The sequence below is a fragment of the Hipposideros armiger genome, unplaced genomic scaffold (genome assembly GCF_001890085.2).
Source record: "Hipposideros armiger isolate ML-2016 unplaced genomic scaffold, ASM189008v1 scaffold_170, whole genome shotgun sequence".
Classification (NCBI taxonomy): domain Eukaryota; kingdom Metazoa; phylum Chordata; class Mammalia; order Chiroptera; family Hipposideridae; genus Hipposideros; species Hipposideros armiger.
The window spans coordinates 3,021,230-3,039,889 of record NW_017731520.1 but is presented as its reverse complement, the minus strand read 5'-3'; positions in this window follow the sequence as shown (position 1 = coordinate 3,039,889).

The window sequence follows — 18,660 nt, the reverse complement described above, 5'->3', positions numbered from 1 at the left end:
GTTATCCACAAATCTGAGTCAGAGTGCACTCAAAACAATGCTGACTGGGCTCCAGACCAAGACGGCAACCCAAGAAGACCCTGAGATTCCCCTCTTCCCATGTATACGCCATATGCACAGCTACATGCAGAACAATTCCCTCTGAGAGAAGTCCAGAAATTAGCTGAGAGACTCCTACCCGTGGGGAGAAGAGAAGCACATGGAAAAGGGTAGAAAAGGCTGAGGCAACCTCTCACCATAAACCACACCCCATAGAATCAGGATGGAACCCTCAACTCCCAGCTTCTCTTGAGGAGGGAAGAGTTTGGGCTGGACATCAAGTGCCCCAACATCACTGACCCCCAAAAGAGAGGACCCTCAAACACCTAGCTCTGAAAGCCAAGGAGGCTTGCATCCCAAGTCCCACAGGATGACATCAAATGAAGCAGCAGTTCTTGCTGAGCCTGCAAACATCCAGCACTTGCAGCTACCTCCCAGGCCTCAGCACAGAGGGAGCGGCCGAAACCCACGCTTCCCTCTCTCCCTGGAAGGGGCCTGACTGCACACTCTGCAAGCCGCTGCCTGAGGGTCTGACTTCCAATTAGCAGACGGCAAGGCTGACTGCAATCCCCCAAAGCCCAGGGAGGCGGTGGGCACTTCCCCTGCCTTCTCCCTCCAGCTTGCTCCAATGATAAAACCCAGTCAGCAGTGTTCCCTTGGAAGTAGCTGTTCACACATCTACAGCCCCAACGTTTAACAGCCCCCCAGTCAAACCACCTAGCTCTGAGTGCCGAGACGGCTCAGGCATGAGTCCCACAGGATGGTAGGAAGCTAAGAAGCGTTCCTAAGGACCAAGCAGGCACCGGCCATGGCTGTTCCCAGGGCTCAACGCGCAGGGAGCAGCCAAGAACATCCATCTCCAGGTTTCTCCCTGTAGGAGGCAGGACCACATCCTACAGGTGGCCGACTTCTTCCAGTCGCCTCCCAGGGTCTTCTCGCCCTCTGTGTGTGCCTGTGTCCTCATCTCTTCTTATAAAGACACGGGTCGCATTGGATTAGGACCCACCCCAATGACCTCCTTTCATCTGGATCACCTCTGTAAACACCCTATCTCCAATTGCAGTCACATTCTAACATACGAGGGTTTAGGACTTCAACGTATAAGAACTAGGGCAGAGGCACACCTCCGCCCGTAACACCATCTGAACGGTCTTCCCCATTCCTACACCACAGTCCGAGGTGAGGTCTGTCTCCTGATGTCTCACCCTAGAATTTCAACCCCAGCCTAACTATCCCCACTCTGTCTTCCATGCTGCCCTCATTCTTGCTTTATCTCTACCAGGATTTGAAAACAGGATAAAATTAGAGCCCTTAAAATATATTGTCCAAGGGTCAGTTCCCGTCTGGAAAGTAAATAAGTTGATAAAGTACGCAGATGCCCTAAGAGCTTTTAGAGGTCTACCAGCCAAAACAAAACAAAATCATTAGGACTAGGGTTTAGTTCAGGAACATACAATAAACTTACTTTTATGAAATGCTAGCTGAGACACTGAAAAAGCTTCATATATACCAAAGACCACACCCACATCTCCCAGTGCTGATGTCAGGGCTTTGTCCTCGGTAGGCATTCCATGTTTTAACCATCAAATTTGTAAGAATTTAAACAAATTATATTGCCTGCCACAGCGAAGAATGCAGTTCTTTGTTTAACGCTCTATCCCAGGGCCCAGAAACCACATAAAATGATCAAACACTCATCCATTTCTGATAGGAGTGATAATGACGTAGCCCTTGGAAAGTAATTTCCGCACATAAATTCAAAGCTTTAGAAACATTGATTGAGCCAGTAATTCCAATAGGATCCCAACTTAAGGACATTATCCTAAATAATGAAATCTTTTGCAGAACGGTACTTATTGCTGCACAAAAGTGTAACTCCAAATAGAGAGTTTACGTATCACTCTTTTTCATCGAAGTGTCCTTTATGTTAACATGTACTGGTCCTTTCTAATATTTTTAAATTTCTCTTTTAAATTTTAATACAGCAATATCAATAGATATAACTCACATGAACAAGAGAGCTCTCTGGGGTCCTCAGTCATTTTCAAAAGTAGAAATGTGCCCTGAGACAAATAAAGTTTGAGAATCCCTGACCTACATAAATTATCTAGTGGCAATGAAGTCTCTATTAATGGCATCCGCACATCAAAGAAAACATGTTGAAGGTGTGACATTTCTAGCAGCTTCAATCTGTCCCACCAACATGGACACCTCCCCGGCCTAAGTTTGCTTTCAAGTTCTCATCACTCTTTCAAGATCTTTAAAAGAAGCAAATAGCGCAGCCTACTGAAATGACGCCCAACCCCAATATTCAGGGACTAACAACTCATGCATCTTTAAACCCAATAAGCATTTGGTGGGCACCTACATGAATTAAGTACTTCATGCAATGAATGTTTGGTAGGGCTGCGATGCAAGCCTACGGTTTCTTATTTCAAGTCAATTGCTCTTTTCCTACATTGCCACTAAATAATGTTTTAAGACCATCAATTTAGTCTATCCAAGAAGGAGCATCATCACCCACTGGGGAGGCGTATTCACGCTCTCTCTCTTTCTCTCAATCTCATGTACACACACACACACACACACACACACCACCCTTCCCACAGAGCTCCACCCACATTTTCTGAAATAAAAAGAGAAACCATATTATTAATCATATTCCCCAAACTGTCTTTCATATCCCTGTGGCAATCTTGTGGTTACCGATCATGCTGTCTAATCCCCTCACCTTCTCCCTCATCCCTACCCTCCTCCCATCAACAACCCTCAGATTTTTTCTCTATATCTCTGAGACTGTCAACGGGGATATCAAAGACATTTGGCAGAATCTAATCCATCATGTTGTAAAGATTTTGTAGGGTATCGGATGGACACTTGTCTTATCAGGGAGACCACTTCATAGATGGGGTAGGTACCTGACCATGCACTGTACACCTGAAGCTGAAGCTGAATAATACTGAATGTCAACTATAATTTTATATATAGATATAGATATAGATATAGATATAGATAGTCACAGGATGTGGAGTACAGCATGGGGAATAGAGTCCATGGAATTGTAACAGCTATAGACGATGTCAGAGGGGTTTTACATTGGGGGAGGGGGTTATCACTTTGTGAGGGGTTTAAATGTCTATTACATTGCTTTGTACACCTGAAACTAATAAAAAATAAAAATAAATAAAATAAAAATAAATTTAAAAAATTAAAAAAAAAGAAACCACTGTTTTGACTTTCGTTCTTTTGTGGCAAAACGGCCCCTCAGTTTTTAACAATGACAGGAAAGGTTCTTGCTTCATCCCCACCAGTAATGACATCCCCAAGCCACCGAGCTGTGACCCTGCACCGCCTGTTGCTCTTGAGGGTTTTCGTTCAGTATCCACCCTTATGATAGTACTCCTCTGTGAGGAAATACTATTATTGCCATTTTACAAATGACAAAACTAATGCTTAGAAAGAGTAAATGACTTTCCTCAGGTCACACAGCTGTTAGATTATGGGGATGGGATTCACACCCACACTTCTTTATGTGGGATGCCTCAGAGTCTTAGCCAGGTCTCTATGCTTCTCCTTAATTTTTACTACTATTAATTCTCCATGTGGCACACAGAGTGAAATTCCCTGCTTGGCCATTATGTGGTTTGATAGCCCACAGTACAGGAGGTGGCTGGATAAGGTGCACAAACGCATAAGAAAAAGCAAGTTATATTTCTATTATCCACTAGCTGACTTTTCTTGAGTTTTAGTTCCTAATGTGTTATGGTTCCTTAAAGGTTTAAACAACAGGTCATGAAGCAAATGAAATGATTAGTAGCAGTATTTATTCACCCAACTATTCTGAGTTCAGTAAAAAATAATAAATTGACTCTGTTTTTAATGTTAACGGAGACACTAAAGAGACCTCATGCAATCTAGCGAGTATGGAAAGAAATATGGACGGTGGCAAGTACAGTTAATTGAACATTTTATAGAACATTGAGAGAGTTCAGGAAAAGTGCATTTCCCATTTTTTATCTTCCCGTGTTTAATGAAAACCCACCTATTATGACTGCATAGAAAAAGAAGAAATAAAAGAGAATTATCATTTTTATTTCTACTTAGTCGCTCAGGCAAGCATTTGAGATTGCCTGGTCGAGAGGGAAAACGAGACAGGAGGCAGCAAAGTGCTACCTGCTTTCTGCTCTCTCCCTCAGATTAAAAACCTCCTTTCCCTGGCTGCACAATTTAGCCTTTAAAGGAAATTTTGAAATAGAAAAGGGTTTCCTTCAATCGCCAGAACTCCTGTTTTGTGCTTTATCTCTTCTATCTTTCCAGCGAAGTGCCCCCACTCCTTTCTCCTTGGGTAGCTAGTGCCCACATGAACATCAACAACAACAAAATGCACTTAATCAGCTTTGGTGTGATACAGCGCCAGTGTCTGATGCTGGCTACATTTCATTGGTGACAAAAATCAATAGGTTAGAGTTGGGGAGGGGGTTATCAATTTGGGAGGGGTGTAAATGACTATTACATTGTTTGTACACCTGAAACTAACAATAATTTTAAAAAGAACAAGATTTAAAAAAAGAAATTACCCTAAAAAATAAAAATAGGTTAGAGGAATGACGTCTTAAGGATGAAATTTGGGGAGATTATTCATTAGCAGCTGAGTTTTTAAAAGCACATCCAGTCATAGTTGCTATCTTTTTAACAGAATAATTGCATTTTTAAGCCACATTTTCTGTAGTGAAGTATGTATAAATACTATTCTGATTTCATTTTTTTCCATATTTACTTTCTGATAATTATGTAACTCTCCCATGAAACATTTTAGAGGACATTTTATGTAATGTCTTTCACAGTTTATACCTATCAGACACTAAAGGCATATTAGCAAGAAAAACAAACAAAACAAAAAAAAGCAAGGATGGGAGAGAGAAACAGGGGGGTCCAAGGCAAGGAAGAGAGAAATACCGAGCTTTTAATAGGAAACGATGCTTTCAAGGGGTTTCACTGTAAAGACTAACAAAAGCCACCACCCTTGCCCCAGGTCCTAAATGAATAACAGGGATAAAAACCCAACAGGCAGAGTTATTATTGGCTAGAATAATTGTCTGGCTGTCGGACCACAATGCAAAGGCATATGGATAAAATCGTGGAAAAGGGTACATCTTACTGAGAGAACTCTGGCAACCAACATGCGTACCATGTTGAACATAAACATAATCTCAAAAAGCATCTTGTCTAATCCTCAAATTTCCATGAAGGAAGGGAGGGAGGGAGGAACCGAACCAGTGTTCAACATGTTAAACATCTGGTCAAGAAGAAACAGCTAGGCTGTTGCCGAGACAACTCTAGAATCTTCGTTTCGTCCAGTCCAGAGCTGTTTTCCCCAGCACCCTTAGCAACCGCTCTATGTCAGTGACTGGGGCCTAAACCCACTAGTTTTCTAGTAGCCATCTCTGGAGAAGTTGGGCAGTCCTCATACCTCATATGTCCGCTTACTCCTTGTTGGTTTGTTTGTTTCTGAACCAAATATGGGATCTGCACTCTGTGATGTCTGACCTCCGTGCAGAAACAAAAGAGTCATCCCACACGTGCTGGTGGCTCTCCTGCCTATTCTCAGGTCCAGTCTTTGCCCCTCTGTTGCTCTGTCCTGCATCTGGGGGGGGGGGAATCACCCCATAAATGACTTAGATGCCCTTACCAGATGATTTCCATCTAGGTTTGGCTAACGGGAAGAAACGGCGGGAGATTGGAGGGTGAGAGGGACGGCGAAACTGTCATCTCCACGGCCACCTCCCCTGACTCCAGCCCCTTGAAACAGCTCCTCCGACCAGACCGTCCCCAGAGGGACCCAGCTCTTTCCAGATCCCAGGATCCCGAGCTCCGGTAGCAACGTTGCCTCCTGCTGTCCATCCCCCAGGCAGAGCTGGTCATGGTTTCTTCCTGTGACTAATATCCTAGCTGACTCATCATCTCTTGTTTGGCTTCTCAGATCTTCATCCTCTGTGTGTCCATTTTTTTTTATTTTTTTTTTATCAAAATGTTTGAAATGACCGGACAGTTTGCTGCTTCTTGGCGGGACCATCATTCCTCTCCATTGCCAAGCTGACGTTTTCTGCCTTTAAAAGATCCCTGGTTTTCAGCCAGGTATGTGTCCTCTCCCTTTCTCACCGTCTCTCCTAGACCTTCAGCCCCCAAAGCCAGAGCCTCCCATAAGGTAAGGTTTGCGCAGAGAAGGGCCATGGCTACTCGATCTGAGGGGCATGGTGCCCACGTCTTTGTCATGGAATACTTTGAAAGTGACAGCAGCCCAAGAAGACCTTGATGTAATGAGAAAATCAATGGAAGTTAATAGTTAGCTTACAAGTGTCCCCAATGCTCCCCTCCACACACAAAGAAACCCCCACATCCACTTAGAATAATCACTATTTCACAAAGTTGGAAAAATCTCTGACCTCTGACTCTGCATTGATATTTTATTTGAAACTAACACAATATACCTAACGTTTGGCAAACTACAAGCCATACACACTCGTACGTATGCCAACTTGAAGATGATATAAACTAAAACTATACATGAAGATTGAAAATAAATGTATTATTTTCATACGCAATGACTCATACTATTCCTTCAAGAATCACACATCTCTAGCATATTTCAAATGTGATCTGAGTTGCCAAAACTTGTATTATGCTGACCAACATGTCTTACTATGAGAAAAAAATATCAACATATGAAATATCAATATATTTCAGTTTACGAGGGTCCGGTTTTCTTGAGTTCAGACTACCAAGCTCTACAACGGAAGCTGTTATTATTCAGTTAGCATACAAAGATCAACTAATTAGGAACCAATCTGTCGAATGAGAGACTGTGCAATCCTAGGTTTCCATCGCAGGCATTTTCTGGCACATTTCTCTCATGCAAGAAATGAAGGAAAACAGAGCAAGTCAAAAGCTTGCAGATGACTTTATTCCTAAACGAAAATAACAAGCCAGAATAATTTGAGTTTATTCCAATATTAGAATCTTTTATTTTTATTACTCAAAGTGCAACATTACTGGAATTTTTATCTAATGAACCCTCCATGACTGAAGCTCCCCTTCAGTATCTTTCAATCCTCCAAAACAAAGCCCTCCCAAACCCCCGCAAAAAAAAAAAAAGAAAAAGCAAAAACATGGAGTTTAACTGTATTATCATCTGTTTGGACATCTCTCCCAAGGCCCACTTCTGCTAACTCCCAGGTCTGCAGTTAAACCTGGAAGCCAGAAATTGTACCGCAGTAACAGAACCCTGCCATGATGACAGCATCAACGCCGGCTCGTGTCTGCAACCACAGCCACTTTCAGCTTTCAGTTTTTATTTAAAAGGCTTAATTGGAAGTTTTTATTACTCCCAATTAGGCTTTTTAATTAAAAGGGAAAGTTGAAAGAGGCTGCAGGCAAATACTGCGAAAACCCATATCGGCATCAAATCAAAGGAAATAAAAACAAAATGACGCCTCTGTAAAACAGTAGTAACGCGCGCAGCTTTCAGTAATGTTTACCTCCGGTCACGTTTAATGTGATGGCAGCACCCTGACAGAGATGAAGTGGACATGACGGATTGGAAAAACCAGACTGTATCTCTTGTAACAATAAAATTCATCAAAATGATACTTGAAAGACCACATTAGCATTCAAGGCAAAAACCTACCAAAATGCACAGTTGACAATTCAAGTCGTTAGCGACTCTAATTCTCCAACACGGCACCAACTCGACACACTAATGCAGGCTCTCAGAATCTGTTTAACAAGCACATCACTACCCAGAAACCATGTGGATAAGTGTTTATTGTTGTAAGATGATTAGCTTTGTAATTCCTTAAAGGATTTTTTTTTTGTCTCCTCTAGAAAGACTTCGCATGTCATTATTGTTGAGTTTTGCACCAATGATGTTTTTTTAATTCGAAATGAAACAAGAAGTTGCATTCCCTTATATTTTGGGCATCTTTTAAATTCCGTGCAATGTCTTCAGAGCAAAGCAGAGCTTCTCATATAAAGGTGAGTTCGTCACCAGAGTAATAGGAGCACAGAGAGATATTAGACCCATACCAGACACAATTTCATACCTAATAAACTCGGCTATTTATCCTGAGTTTTATGAATTATACTGAGTCAGAAGATGATATTTAAAATGGCTCTCCTATAAGCTGTGATGCTGAAGGAGTTATTTCTTCATAACTCACAGATAAGAACGCTCGCCCCCAAAGCACAGTACCGAATGTGGGGTAAAAATACACAGATGTCTATGCAGAGAGGGTAAGTTTTAGGATGACATCAAGGCTGATAGAAATCTTTGTTGTTTTTGCCCAGTCGGTGAAGGAGTTCATATATTTTGGCAGTCCAAATCTTGACTGAAAGATAACACAGGCTTGTAATGCAGCCCCTCTGCCTTTTTCTAGAGACAATGATAGTATCCTCTCTTTCATGAAGACACATTTGCCAAACGTGCAGACTGGGGAGGGGAAGGGGAGTGGGTACCTTTGTTGGGTCATGGATCACAGTCACCTTCGTCCCCCGACCTCAGCTCTTTCCTGCACAATCATTCCCTGCATATCACATGTCTGTAAGGCATAAATAGATGACGTCATTTACTTGCTTTACACTCACTTTCATGGCTTCATCTTTTGTGCGTCTCTGTAGCTTTTGCTTTCAGGTTACCATGAGGCTCACGTGAAATCACTTACAGCTATAACAGTCCATTTTACATTGATATTCACTTTGATCACATATGAAAACTGTACTCCTGACTCTTCCCCCATTGTATGTTTCTGATGTCACACTTTCATTCTTTTATCTTGGACAGTCACTCACAAATTATTGTAGCTATAGTTTTTTGTAATACTTTTGCCCTTTAACCTCCCTTCCTACAATTAAGTGGTTAACACACCATCATATCACAAAATTGGAGTATTCTGAATTTGAATATATACTTACCTTTACCAGTGTGTTGTATGTTTTCATATGTCTTCATGTTACTAATTAGCGTAACTTCACGTCAAATTGAAGAACTCTTTTCAGCATATCTTGCAAGGCAGATTAAGTGATCGACTCTCTTAGCTTTTGTTTGGCTGGAAAAGTCTTTATCTCTCTTTCATTTCTCAAGGCCAACTTCGCCAGCTAAACTATTCTTTGTTGGCACTTTTTTTTTCTTTTGGCCCTTTGACTGTGTCACCCCATTCTCTTCTAGGCTGTAAAGTTTCTTCTGAGAAACTTGCTGATAATCTGTGGGGATTCCCTTATTACTGAGGAGCCTTCTTTCTCTTGTTGCTTTTATGAGTCTTTCTGTCTTTGACTTTTGACAGCTTTATTATAATATGTCTTGGAGAAGATATCTTTAAATTGAGTTTGTTTGGGGACCTATAAGCTGTGTGAACTTGGATGTCCAAATCTATCCCCAGATTTGGGAAGATCTCAACTATTATTTCTTTCCTCCCTCTCTTCTTCTTCCAAGACCCCAATAATTCACGAATTTCTTCTCTTGGTGGTTTCCATATTTCAAGTAGGCTTCCTTCACATTTTTCACTCTTTTTCTTTGTTCTCCTGGGAGTGGATAATTTCAAATGTCCAGTCTTCTACTTCACAGATTCTTTCTTATGTTTGATGCATTCTGTTATTGATGCTCTCTATTGGATTTCTCATTTTATACATTGTATTCAGCTCCAGTGTTTCTGTTTGGTTATTATTATATCTATCTCTTTGTTAAGCATGTCGTTTTGTTCATGCATTGCTTTTCTATTCTTGTCGACTTGTCTTCCTATATGCGTCTTTTGTTGTTTTTGTTCGCTTGGGGGTTTTTTTGTTTGTTTGTTTTGGAACTTGTTGAGCTTCCTTAAAGCAGATATTTAGATTTCTTTAACAGATACATTGCAGATGTGTATGTCTTTGGGGTCAGTTACTGGAAAATCTCTGTGATCCTTTGGTGGTGTCATGCTTCCTTGATTTTTTTTTATGTTCCTTAAAATCTTGAGTTGCTGTCTTCACATGTGAAGGAGCAGTCACCTCCCCCAGTCTTTACCAACTACTTCTGGAGATAAATACCTTCTGTCAGCCCTGCTAGGGATGCTGAGGCTTTCTCAGACTCTCTGTGAGTACAGATACCATTGCTGTCTTAATGTTGTATTGCTGTTGTAACAAATTAGCCTAAACACAGTGGCTTAAAGCACCACAGATTGATTATCTTACAGTTCTGGGGGGTCAGAAGTCTGACGTGAGTCTCACTGGGCTAAAATCAAGATGTTCCCGTGCTCTGTTCCTTTCTGCTACAGTCTGAACGTCTGTGACCTCCTAAAATCCCCATGTCGAAATCCTAATGCCCAATTTGATGCAATTAGAAGATGGGCCCTGTGGTGCTTAGGTCATGAGAGTGAAGCCCTCATGAATAAGATCATGCTTTTAGAAACGAGACCCCACAGAGTTCCTGAGACACTTCTGCATATGAAGATACAACACGGGGTCTGAAACCTGGAACAGGGCTCTCGCCCCACCACGCTGGCACCCGATCCTGGATGCCCAGCCTCTGGAACGGTGAGGTATAAACTTCTGTCATTTATCAGCCACCCGCCTGCGGCGTTTTGTTACAGTAGACTGATCTGAGACATACTCTGAAGGCTCTCGGGAAAAACCTGTTTCCCTGCCTTTTCCAGTTTTGAGAAAGTGCTTGCACTCCCTGCCTCATGGCCGCCCCCTCCATCTTCAAAGCTATCCTGTTCCATCTCCCTGACCTTCTTCCAGCATCACATCTGTATCTTTGTCCACAGCCAGGAGAGGTGCTGTCTCTTTTAAGGACTCATGCGATGGCGGTGGAGCCACCCAGAGGAGCCAGAATAATTCCCACCCCCATCTCAAGGCCCTTAACAGTAACCACATCTGAAAAGCCCCATTTGTCCAGTAAGATAACATAGTCACAGGTTCCAGGGGTTAGGATGTAGACATATTTGGGGAAACCATTATGCTGCCCTCTACAATTATTTTTCTGAGCCCCAATCCTCCCACCTATGTAACATCAGAAAGGATAGCTCCTACTTTATAGAGTTATACGGATATAATGTGATTCTACGCCCGAAGCAGTTGGCCCAGCATCTGGCATATAATTGTGGCCCTAAAACTGCTAGTTACCATCATAAATAATAACGTGTTCCTGTCGTGCCTCGTTGCTTCAAACAAAACCAACCTTGTGCTACACAAAATGGTTAGGGTCACCGATCTTGAGCCCTCCTCTATTGCAGATTCTTCAACGATATCTCAGAGAACAAATTTTTCCGCTTCTATAGGTTAACCTTGAATCTTTCTTAAGCATTTGTCTTCCTTGCAAATAAGCAGGAGGGGTGGTACCAATGGTTATATCTATACAGATAAAATTTTCAAAACTGCCTCTCACTAACTGGTCCTAAATCCCTTGAAAACTCCTGACCATTTGTGGCTACTTTTCAGTCTGTATAAACGCCACACTCAAATGCATTATAAACACTCACCTGTGGCTTTCAACTAGACCCAGAGCTGGAAGCGGTGTGGCAGCTAGCTTCCCACCTGCTGCCTTCAAGGGGCCTGGCCTCCCAGTGTGGCCAGGTTGTCAAGGCACCTAGAGGATTACCCGCTAACCACAAGTTTAAAGGAAACAATTTGGAGTTACCCAAGGGGAAACAGCAAACTTACTTATCTCTAGACACTTCACACAGACTGTATTAAATTTTCCATAACCAAATTTACCGCAGGACTGAGAACAAGCCTGGGATGTTTCTGCTGCAAGTTCCTGACTTTGAAAACTGCCTTTTATAAAGAAGCTTAACACACAGGTGCAATTCCCTCTCTCGTTGGCAAAACTCATTTTATTTTTCATTTGGGAAAATTGCTTGGTCATCTAATTATTCCAGGATGCAAAGTAAAAATAAGCTCAAAACACAGGACTTGTATTAAACTAGATAATGCTTTTCACTATCAAGATTGTTCAAACACTGTATTTGATATCATCAAACCATTCAAGAGTTCTTGTGGCACCAATTTCTGTGACATTTTCAAATCAATAGAATGCAAGAACTCAAACCAGTGGAGGGGAAAAGAGATGAAAGATGGCATAAAACTTACTTTCTTAATGATTTCTAAACAAAATACATGTTTGGATATAGCAAGCATTGAGCCAAACTGGTACTAAACTTTGGAGAACCATGCAGCATTTTTCCAGCACTTGGTATCTTGGTAGTCACTGCATTATGTGTATGACCTAGGAATTTAGAAAACGGGTAGAATGCCAACAGATAGATTTGTTGTAGTCAACATCCACAGATGCTAAAAAAGAAAGCATGCTTTGTTTGAAAAGGGCACCCCAATTCCCATCCCTGCCCATCCAGTGAAAAGGAAAATATATGAGGATATCAACTGTGAAATGTCAGCATACTAAGCAGCGCAGGGAGCTCACGCTTCCTGATTGGGCAGGCAAAGGTCTCAGTGAATGCCATGTGGAGTCTGTCTGCCACCAGGCTCTCCTGCATTTTCCCGTGTTCTAGAAAGCGGCTCACGGGAGATGTGCAGTGTGCACAAGTACATTGCCCCATCACCGCCCACAGCTGTTCATGGGAGTGCCAGAGAGAACCGGAGGTACTGAAGAACATAAATTTAGAAATCTTAAAGAAGAAGAGCTTTGGATTTAAACAAGAAAACGAAAAGAGCTGAAGCAAATGGTATGGTTACAACATCACATGAGACAAGCATGCATGCATGAATAAATGTTAACATTATAAGACTTTTCACAAAGCCTAAACATAACTACAAACCGTAAAAAGGGTCTGGCTCTTTTGTTGTCTCTGTCAAAGAAGGGGAAATGAGCTAGTCCAAAGTGGCAGTGCTAGCAGCGGATGAAAGCTCAAAATGGAAATGGTGATAAACTGTGTGTGCAGGTCCTATAGATCAGATGAATATTCATATTTATTACAGTTACATTTCCGAGTCTACTACAGAGCACATACCACCTTAAAGAATCATTTGAAAAGCCCTCGTCTTTTCATTTCAAAAGGAAAAAAAAAAAAAAAGGATGTAGCCTACATGGATGGATCGGAACTCATGAACGGCCATAGTCATAATATCTCAATGTGTTTCTCAAACCAACGAGCCAGATTTCACAAGATGACATCACACTATAAGCAGGGTCATTTCACACCCAATGATATCCCAGCCACCTCTGAGGAGAAGGCAAAGAAACATTACACAGTTTCAAAGTGCACATGAAAAGCGTAAGTCCAACCGAAGCACCCAGAGCATCGCAAGATCAATAATGTGTGAAATGCAGCCCCAATCCTGGGGCCCATGGCAGGTATTTCAGCTTTTCTTAGAAGGTTAAGATGGCTGGAAACTTTTAAAGACAGGATGCTGTCGTTGGAAATGGATTTCACTTTCAAAATGTGGTTTTGATCTGTCACTGCACAGCTCGCAAAGCAAACGGGCGCCCGAGTGCAACGAGGACTCTCAGGAAGACACATTTTCAATACTGACCTGGCCAGGTGTGCAACTGTGGAAAACAGATTGAGGTTTGATTTTGTGGTTGTCTCAAGCAAAAAAAAAAAAAAAAGAGAGAGAGAGAGAAAGAGAGTAAAGAAGCAAACAAAAATAGTCTCTCATTGTATCAATGGCAAGATGGTGGCATTTCTTTCTGCATAATCAATGGAATGATTACTTATACTATAGCATATATCTCATTACTCTGTCGTATTAGGCAATGATAATTTGAACTACAATTTATAGTCCACAAAGCAGAGTGGTTCAAGATAATATAAAAAATAGACCCCTAGTGAATGAAATCCAAGACTTTTATTTGTTCTCTCTTAATCACTTGGGTGCTGTGTCTAAAACATCGCCTTCTCCTGCTGCACCTTTTCAAATAAATCTGGCTAAATTAATTTGATTCATTTTTCAGTTGTGCTTCCCCTGCTATTTCACATTTCTCTGCTATCCTATTTTTCAGAACAGAGAAATCAAAACCACAGTCCATATTTTAACAATATAAAATGATGGCAGAAAAATGTCAGAAGGCAAATTTTTTTTCTTCCTTTCCTTCCTTTTAACCAATTTGTGTGTGGGGTGGGAGGGATGCCTGTCTTGCTTGAGCTTTTAATTAGTTAATCTCCCAAACAGGTAAGTCTGCGCTGTTAAGTGCTGTTCTGGTTTCAAATAATTACCTGAAAATGAGTGCCTGGGGTTGGATTAACTGTCGCCTCATCAGCATTCATCTCTCCTGCTATAGCAAAAAGTGAAAGGAAACTAATAAAAATGAAGAGAGGAGGAGATAACGCTGTGAAAATAAAATGTACACAACCTTTTTTTAAATCATGGTGTTGGCCATCTTCTCCCCAGAGAGAACCGGAGGTACTGAAGAACATAAATTTAGAAATATTAAAAAAAGAAGAGCTTTGGATTTAAACAAGAAAACGAAAAGAGCTGAAGCAAATGGTATGGTTACAACATCACATGAGACAAGCATGCATGAATGAATAAATATTAACATTATAAGACTTTTCACAAAGCCTAAACATAACTACAAACCGTAAAAAGGGTGTGTGCTTTTACTGCACACATGGTGACGGTCACATAGGAGCCACGTGCTTGAAACACGCTCCCCTGGTACAAATGATGTGTGTGTTTCTGCTGTCCCTGCAGAGACTCTCACCCTTTAGTGGACACTAGCCAGAACCGCCTGGGCCGCTTGTTAAAAGCTAAAGTCCCTGGGAAAGAATATTCAGTTTGGAGCCCAGAAAATTCGAGACACTCCAGGTTGAGTCTCATTCCAGGGGTCTATGGGTCAAACATGGGGAAATGCTGCCCGGGACGCTGTGCACCACACACCAACACAAGAAAAGATTTTCTGAATACACCCTAAACCCCAATGAAGTAGGAATTCAGCCACAATTTCATCTCACTGTCCACTGTATGAATGACGCTAATGCCACCTACCCAGCTGAACCTTCCAGGGACGGGTCTCGGTACCTCCCACAGGAATTCGCTCCACCTCTGAACAGCTCTGACTGCTCTCTTCCTCCTGTTTTGCATAGAGGTCTGTTCTAGCCTTAGAACCATATTTCCATAACAGCTGTTTTGCTCCAATAGCCCTCAAACTGAAAGCACGCGCATCATTTAGACGGTCCCCCGAAGAGGCCTGGCGGGGAAACCCTGGTGACAATGCTCTGGAGATCCTATGAGGCGGCCGTTCTTATAGAGAGATGGGGGGGTTTAAGCTATTGGAGATTTGAGTCAAGCTGCACAGAACTGTAAATGTACACTCAATGAGGACAGGCAAGGGAAACCCCAAGGAGGAGGGCTTTTGTAAAGACAGAGGACACACACAAAAATAAACGCAAATGATATGGCTTTGAACAGTGAAAAGGCAAGCTCTCTTTTCCCAGATCTGACCTCTAGTCCTGTTCTCCTACAACAGGAATGTCAATGCTTATATTTTGAGTGATTTGCTGGTTAGAACCACCACAACATAAAGTTGACACTCTTTACTCATAAATGCCTGATATTCCCGTTTTCCTCATGAGAGACGAGGAGTCCGGGCACCTACCTTGCTATCCTCCACCTTTCTTCCCTCCACCTTCTATATTCATTGGAGTTACCCCAGTGGGTGCCTCTACGACTTGAAATTATGCAGTTAAATTTCCAGCCATCTTAGCATCTCGGGCCACATCAGAAGGTGCCATGATGCTGTGAAAAACGAGGAAATGAGCACACATACAAAGGTAAGATGGAAAAATGTTTTCTTAATCCCTAACTAATGTGTCTGGTGACTGATCTCAGGCAAAGCTGTTGAAATCATTCTCTCGACCATTCACAGGCGGTGGTGCTGCTGACATGAATATGGTGGAGAAGTGTTACAAATTTTCTAAAAAACTTATATTTGACATGAATATGAATTTGTAGAACACATACACACTAAACTGACTGTTCCCATACATTTTCATTCCAACACACACTGCTGTCTTCTTGTACCTTTGACACGACATGTAATTCTAACCCACACAATGTGATCGGCTCTGTTCCTGAAGAATTTATGTTCCTTCTTCAGGCCCCCGGGGAATACCCTCTATTTAGCCCCCTAGAAACTCTTCTTTTTTTTTAAAGATTTTTATTGGGGGATTGGGGGAAGGGGAACAGACAAGTTGCTGTCTTTTTGTTCTTCAGTCTAGTTGTGGAGGACGTTGCTTCACTGGCCCAAGTTGGCACCATCATTGCACTCTTCCCGGGAGAGGCAGATCAGTCGCCGGCTTCTGGACGGCTGCTCACTGCGGCTGCTGGCCGCTCACGCTGGCTGCTGGCTACACACGGTAGCCATGGCAACCCACTGCAGCAGGGGCTGCAGCCTATGGCGTCGCTGGCGACTCACGGCAGCCCAACTCCAGGTTGAGCTGTTGTTCAGCATCTTAGCTGTGGAGGGCAGTGTCACTGGCCCTCATATGTGGGATCCGAACCGGGGCCCTCTGGCGTTCCAAGCCAGCTCTTAACCACCGCGCCACTCGGCCGGCCCTAGAAACTCTTCTTTATTTGACAAGGTCCTTGATTCCTAATCCAACGCCATCAAGTTATCCAAGAGTATTAACACATGTATTGCAAAAGAAAGACATCAACTAATATCCTAGGACAAAACCAAGCTATCCACTCAGAAAGTATAATTGGTTCCAAGCAACGTGCTTGGGTTAGCCTGTGCTGGAGAATAAGACACAGATTTATTCAAAAGTTCATGAGTAATGAAAAAAATGGCCAAGCCAGAGCAGGTACTTAATGAACCACACCAGTAAAAGGTATAGCTTCATTATAATATGCTAACAAACCACAATAGCAGACTCACTTGTCAATCACACACTATTATGTCCAGTGGGAGTGTGATTGTTTTCATTGCTGTAATTTTGAGCAATGATATAAACGATGAATCAAGGAGACAGAGAAACAACAGTACAATTACCAACCAAAGAACAACTCTTAGAATCCTGTGTCATATACAACCAGAGATGTGAGTGTTTTTTCTACCACACGTGCATTACACCAAGCAATATCATCACAAAAGCTAATTTATGTATACCAAACTCTGATTTTCCTGGAATTAATTCTTTCACTTCCCCAGTAGAAATCTACTGTCTCTTAAAAATCATACAGCATTAGCTAAGTGTACAGTGCCCTAAAGAATTACGGTAAGGCTTTTTGGGAAAGTGTAAACCTGTATAAATGCTGATAAAATCATGCACAATTAAGATATCTATAATGATATCAGAAGTAAACACATCCAAAAGGAGTAGGCTATTCAATGCCAAAGTGATTATTCAGAAAGCTATAAGAGATACTATATCTAATATCATAACATAAAACTTTAAATAGATGCCTTTATTATTTAAAGAAAATTGGTTAACAGAATGGCCAAAAGTGCAAAATTAATGCAAAGGAAAAAAAATCCAATGAGGTCGAGTTCAAATATTTCATAAGTGGCCATCCAATGATGCAGAAAGGAAAAGGCAGGTTAACAAACAAACAACAACCAAGACATGGGATGGAAAAGACTAAAAAAAAACGAGTGTAATTAAAAAATCACAATTAGGCCCAAAATATTTTACAAGGCAAAAGTAAACACTTTTTACATACATATTAGATAGAATATATTACATACACTATTTGATGATAAGCCCGGCAGAAATGAAGAAATAATTGTAAAGGTCTTATAAATTGTCGGCTGTGTAGACAGAAGTAGGATTATGATAATTGATTTATTTGAAGTTAAGTGACTTTAAACATAAAAACCCATTTGAAAAAAATAAGCATAACCCACATCCTGATGGTTTCGGATTAGCTACCACGTAAAGAAGAATGTCCTGATTATGTGATAGGGAGGGAAGGGGCGGCAGATGAGGGTAAACGGGGTCAAATACATGATGACGGAAGGAGAACTGACTCTGGATGGTGAGCACACAATGGGATATGTAGATGACGTATTACAGAATCGTACACCTGAAACCTGTGTAACTTTACTAACCTCTGTCACCCCAATAAACTTTAATTTAAAAAGGAGGAGGAGGAGAAGGAGAGGAAGGAGGAGGAGAAGAGGAAGAGGAAGAGGAAGGAGAATTCTAGCATTGCCTTGGGTTTTAGGTTTTCCCTAGAGGGAGAAAAAAATCATGGCTAACATAACTCAAAGCCCTACCCCTAACTGAATCTTTTCACCTCCTTATCTATTCATGAATCAGAAATCTACTCCAAGAATTTATTCCAGTAGAAAAAGCTTCCCTACTCCAGAGACTACATAATACAGTCTTTTTCCATTACTCATAGCACAAGCAAGTAGCAAATGGTAAAGAATTCCACAGTAGCATATGTTATTACCAAAAGTCCCAAGAAATCATAAACATAAGTGACATTTTATAAGACCGATTATTATAAACGTGAAAGTGCAGTGGACCCCCTGTGTATTGTAGAATTTATATAACCCCTGGAAAAAAACACTTTTAAATGCTAATTTTTTAGATGCTGATATTCTTGGTTTCAGCAATTTTCACTGTGTCCTTAAGTATTGACTCGCACAAACAACTCGGTAACTTGCAGCGACTATTCCTGTGTGATGTC